We start from the raw sequence: 6,057 nt of genomic DNA, 5'->3' as shown, positions 1-6,057 counted from the left end.
ACAGCGGAGCACTATTGGGACTAGTTCAAAGTGTTTTGGGGTAAAGATTAGCAGGAGGGAATCGGATCCAGAAAGTAACTGACGAACACATGATGCTTTTTGTGCAGTTTCAGAAAGCAGTTGCAACCCTTATAACTGAAGAGATGTCGATGCATTGTGTGTGGTAGGAAGATGTCATTGCTGCTTAAGCTGTTGGCATAGGGTCTTTGGGTTTATGTACAGAACTGGACTGGACAGAAAGGACGTTCCTGAGAAGTCGTGTAGTCTGAGCCTTTACCCTAGGTAACATAGAGTTCAGGTAAAGGCGACATGAGAGTAGTCACCATTAGCTGATACTCCATAAGGTGTAGTGCAAAGTATGGAAACAAAAGTCATGTTAACCGAATATTTTTTGTTACCGTTATTTTGCCAGATCAAAATGCTTTAGGTGATTCAACATAACTAAGTAATTCACACCCGCCCAGCTAGTGACTTGCATATTAATTAGCTATTGTCTCTTCTTGACTCTGATGTCACATGCAGGACTTCATTGTCTAGCTGGCTTTAGCACTGGTTGACTATATTGCTACAAACCATCCCAAAATGTCATCTCAGAGTGCTTTCACACCTGCCCTGTTTGGTGCGTTTCAATCGAACTCAAGTTCATTTACCCCCTAAGTGCGGTTCGTTCTACAAAAAGAAAATCAAACATGCTAGACTTTATGTTGGAACGTCGTGAGGCATCCCAGACGTGGCGTCGGTTGTCATCTACTATGACACACTACACGAGATGAAACGATGGATTATGGCGTACAACACTCGTTGTCGTTCACGATTCATGCCGTCGCTGTGTTGGGTTATAATCGGGCTGATATGGTGTAGTGTGTACCCGGCATAACCCTAACCAATCTCACTCCTGTTGCCTAAAGGCTCATTTATGCTCCCCTTACATACGAAAAAGTATACGTCCGTTTCAAACGATGTTACCGTCACTGCCAACATTCTTCCATGCGTCCTTTACGTTGGCATGGATGTTAAGCAATATATCCACCAGGGGGCAGCCCAGAGTCAAAAGTTTATGACAACAACAAACTCAAAAACAAACATGGCGACTGTGGAAGAGATATTGATAATGTACCTCTTGCATAAAAGACAAAAACAGAGGCAGCGTTGTAGGTGGCGGTGGTCGGTGAGGCCGTTAAATACATCGCGACTGGAGAACGGAGAATTCTTTTCTCGCACAACCTTTCCTCAAAAAGTTCCGCCATTGTTATTTCTTCTTCGTGTCTCACTAGAGCTACGTATTGGGTAGTGACAGCAACACTGCCCCCACGGTTTCCGGTGGTACTGCTCCGTTTGGCCCGTATCCGTAAGCTTTATGGAAACGTGCAGAAATACGGACAATTATTTGAAATTATTTGAATTAATTATTATTTAACGTTGAGGATAAATTAGCCATAAATCAAACCGCCAATCAGTGGAAGAGCAGGGCCAGTCATACATTTGCCTTCCAAGGAAAAAAAATTTGGCTGCATTATGCTAATTTTTTTCCTAGGATGGCAAAGACATGACCCACCCTACTCTTCTCTGAGTGGCTGTGGTCGTTGCTTTCGTTTGTTGGATTGGCTAGGGTTAGACAACAGGAGTGAGACTGATCAGGGTTAGTGTAGGAATTTTAGAGTAAGCCTATCAGAGGCAGAGTTGGGCGGGTCATGCCTTCGCTATCCTTGGAAAAAAAAACAACAACTAACAAATAGCACTACACCCCATATCAGATATGAGCAAAAAACCCAATATGCATCTCTAGTAAAATAGATTATGATGGAATTTTTACGATCTTGTTTGTCAAAATGACGGATAACGAGATCGTCTCATTTGACCTCTGGATTTAAAAGGCTCCTGTTGAACCATAGTCACAATAGTTTTTAGCACCGCAGCAGCCGCTTTGTTAAAACTCTGCTCCTCACTGAAAACACAGAGGCAGTCATCTTCAAACGAACTTTGGGAGCCATCCTTTCTGTCCAGTCGAACTCTGTGGATGTTGGCTCCAAACCTTTTTTCAGGAATTCTGCTTCCAGATGTGTTCGTGCAAACACGCATTAACATGTTGGAATCACCGATTTTAAAGGAAGGCACTTTATTTAAGGTATATATATTATATATATACAAAAGAATATATCAAAATGTACTCATGTTTGCCATTTGTTGATGATAGTGTTATTGTGAAGGGAAACTCGCCAGAAATGCTGCATTGTTCTATGAAAGTGCATATATCAAGTGTTCTGTTGAGGAAAGCATGATCTTTTGTGATTTCTGAATCTAGTATTACATATATGGTGTTGTACAGTATTTATTTGTCTGTTCTCTTTTTTTTAAAGTTTGCTTTGAGATGTCTCTATACTCAACATGGTGCACTAATCTGACTGAGAAATGAAGGCACCCGTTATCAAAAGGGAAACCACTCGCCTCGTATCACTTCATACAGCGACATCAAGTGTTTCATTCTACTTTGTACTGCAGTGCTCTATGAATATGTTGTTGCAATTATGCTGAAGAAATATATAAAGAACTTGCATTCATCATCTGACTTCTTCATGTGTCGTTGATTTTTCCACACTTTACACACTGTGTAGCGGAGCCAAGCATAGCATCGTACGGCAGAGCTGAATTCCTTCAGACTCAACCGAGCTGTTATACTCCTTATTGACTGACATACCAGACTTTTCCGTACCTTTCCCCTCCAACAGAACAGGTACAGTAGGCCAGGCATTCCTGTAAAGTGCAAACGTCCTTCGGGCTCAATATGTAGCCGGCCAACAAGAGATGCTGTACCAGAAATAATCTGTGCAGGCTTCTCTTTTAAATAACCACAAATGTTTGAAACTTCTTTCGTATCAGGATATCAGCAAGGAAAAGTTTTATACTAAACATATCATCTGACATTTTGGGAAATAGTTAGCTTTCTTGCCGAGAGTTAAACCTACCATACACTAAAATAATGTAAAAACACTTTTAAAAGACTAAAGTCTGAAGATAATGTTACACTGTGCAAAAAAATTAAGGGAACACTTAATCATCACAGTCTAACACCAAGTCAGTTAAACTTCAGGGATATCAATCTGTCCATTTAGGAAGCACAAGTGACTTGAATCAGTTTCAGCTGCTTTGGTGCAAATCAAAGTGACAACAGGTGCAATGGAGAGGCAAAAGCAAGACAACACCCAAAGAGGGAATGGTTTCACATGTGGTGTCCACAGACAGTTGCTCTCGCCTTATCCTTCCTGACTGAGTCTTCTCTAGTTTGGTCTTCTGCTAGTGTCCTTGTCACTACTGGTAGCATGACGCGGTACCTGCAGCCCAATCAGGTTGCACAGGTAGTCCAGCTCCTCCAGGATGGCACATCCATATGTGAAGGTTTGCTGTGTCTGCCAGCACAGTCTCAAGAGCATGGAGGAGATACCAGGACACTGGCTGTTACATGAGGAGAGCTGGACAGGGCCGTAGAAGAGCATCAACCCAGCAGCAGGACCGGTATCTGCTCCTTTGTGTGAGGAGGAACAGGAGGAGCACTGCCAGAGCCCTACAACATGACCTCCAGCAGGCTACTGGTGTGCATGTTTCTGACCACACTGTCAGAAACAGACTCCATGAGGATGGCATGACAGCCTGACGTCCTCTAGTGGGACCTGTGCTCACAGCCCAGCACCGTGCAGCTCGTGACTGGTATTCATGGACGCATTACAATGCCTACAGATCCTACAGTTTCCCCCCATGTTAACACTGTTTGCTCTGTTAGCACTGTTAGCTGCTAGTCACCGGATCAGCCTTCTCCATGTTGAGAGCTGTGTGCAGACAATCCCTGCTCAGACTCTGAATCACACATACCCTCTGAGTGTCACACACAGCTCCATTAACGGTCGACACAGTCAGACCGTCAGAAGAAGGTTCCAGAATTCGGCGGTGAGCATCGTCTCCAAACAGCTGAGCTGGTGGAAGCTGTGATGCTAAATTGTTTAATAATCCATAAATGCCATTTGTGGTTTTGTGTGTTAGCCTCTGCCTTGATGAGAAGTAATGTGCAGCATGTGGCTCTAATTACTCATCGACATTACCTTTTCCACATTCGACAGATCCTGAACACAGCGATGACAGGATTCAATTAGGCATCACGCATGAGTTCTCCTGGCAGCACGTGTTCGCAGTGAGTCTGAACCAGCAGCATCAAACGTCTCCTCAGTTTACTCTGTTTTATCGTCTGTGTGTTCTCAGTCTAACATCAGTTTTATTTACAAGTGGAGTTCACGTCTAGGAGTCAGAAGTCCTACTAACATTTCCTGTCAGACTTCTAAACAATCAACCGCAGCCTTTTTTAAACCGTGGCATGCTTCAGGATTTTACAAATATGTTGTGGGAACACTTCTGGTGATTCACAGGAGTGACACATTTCACTTGGTTATATTTTTAAGTTGTGGTTTTGGCCCCAAGTTTCAAAGTCCGAGCAAGAGCAAGAGGGACGGCAGTGTTGGGTAGAAGTTACTGTAAAATCAAGTTCCAGAAAAGACAAGCTCAAAATCATACAAACAGTTCGACTCACCCAGGTATAAACAGTCCTGCTAATACATAAAGGCAGCGTCTTAAAGGGGTAGTTCATATTTTTTGAAGTGGAGCTGTATGGGGTACTTATCCATAGTCAGTGTATTACATACTGTAGATGCTCCGCTTTACCTTAATGTCAGACAGCTTCCAGACTCCATTGAGAAAAACCTCGCTGAACACACGTGCTGCTGGTCTACTTCGATCAGTTAGTTGTGACTGGTGAATCCTAACTAACCTTTTCAAATGCCAAAGCAGAGCTCACACAGGCTCCAGTCCCTCACATGAAGCTGGGCTCTACATTCTTGAATTCCAAATCCAGCGGAGGAGACGTCTCTTTCACTGGATGGCGAAAACGTTCAATCACTGCCAGGTTAGGAAACATTTTAGCATGCTCCGTCCACCACCATCAAACGTCCAAAGGATCCTCCTTGGGTGTCTTGAACTCCATGCAGGCTGCCACCTCATCCTCGGGCTGCAAAGTTTCACAGCTGGAGTCCTCCATGTCAGTGACCAATGTGACCACGGGGTCGAAGGCAGAGCTGAAGGTGTAGCCTACGCCATTGTGACCATTTATACCTGTGCGATGGTGTGTCTGTGTCACTCGGCAGTTACACCTCCAAAACACTAGTTGGCGGCGGGGTTTCTGTGAAGTTGATTCAAAACACACATTAAACACACGTTAAACATGGCTTAATAGAGACGATTTCAAACACAAGAACACAAATCAGCTTCACTATAACTCGCAGCATTCACAGACAAACAACTGTCTTTATCCGGGCACATTTTCCCCACAAATACAACATGCTAATGTTATTAGCACAAGCCTATGGCATTTTGCATTGTATAAATTAGCTTAGCGGCTAGCGGACATTTCCTCTACTCATTTGAAGCCAGGGACAACAGCAACATTTAACAAAGGTAATGTTACAAAATTCAGCTCCATTACAACTCACAAGGTTCACTGACAAAACAACTGTCTTATACTAAACACGTTTTCCAAACAAACACAACATGCTAACATTATTAGCACAAGCCTATGGCATTTTACATTGTATAAATTAGCCAAGCGACTAGTGGAGATTTCCTCTGCTCATATGAAGCCAGGATAAATCACACACAGGACTTAAAATGCTATTTTTTATGTAGGCTTTATTTTCTTCACAATTTATTGTTTCTTATCTGTGAAATTAAAGTAAAGCAGTAAAAATATTCCAAATGTAGCGTACACTTAAATCGTTACTGATTTTTTTTGGGGTGGGACTTTTCTAGGTGGCTAAAACATGTTTCACTGCTGACCCTTCCGCATCAGCAGATTGATTAGCTCTCATGTCCAGTCTGTTTCTCCAAACTGGGGGCGTACCGAGTGACATCTACTGTAAGTTATACTGTCTATGGATAAGTACTTTATACAACCCCACTTCAAAAACTCTGAACTATCCCTTTAAGCCCCTGCATGCCTTAACTAACAGCCACCATCACTGT

The 6,057-nt window shown here is 43.0% G+C and overlaps 1 protein-coding gene across 1 annotated transcript in view; it reads left to right on the top strand.

Moving 5' to 3' along the window:
• Positions 1–6,057, top strand: part of LOC117270909 (cholesterol 24-hydroxylase-like) — a 172,247-nt gene that overhangs the window by 144,159 nt on the left and 22,031 nt on the right. The gene's annotated exons all lie outside the window — the stretch shown is intronic.

Source organism: Epinephelus lanceolatus, chromosome 13 (genome assembly GCF_041903045.1).
Source record: "Epinephelus lanceolatus isolate andai-2023 chromosome 13, ASM4190304v1, whole genome shotgun sequence".
Lineage (NCBI taxonomy): Eukaryota > Metazoa > Chordata > Actinopteri > Perciformes > Serranidae > Epinephelus > Epinephelus lanceolatus.
Note: the sequence above shows the minus strand (reverse complement) of the source record. Positions and strands in the feature narration are given on the sequence as shown.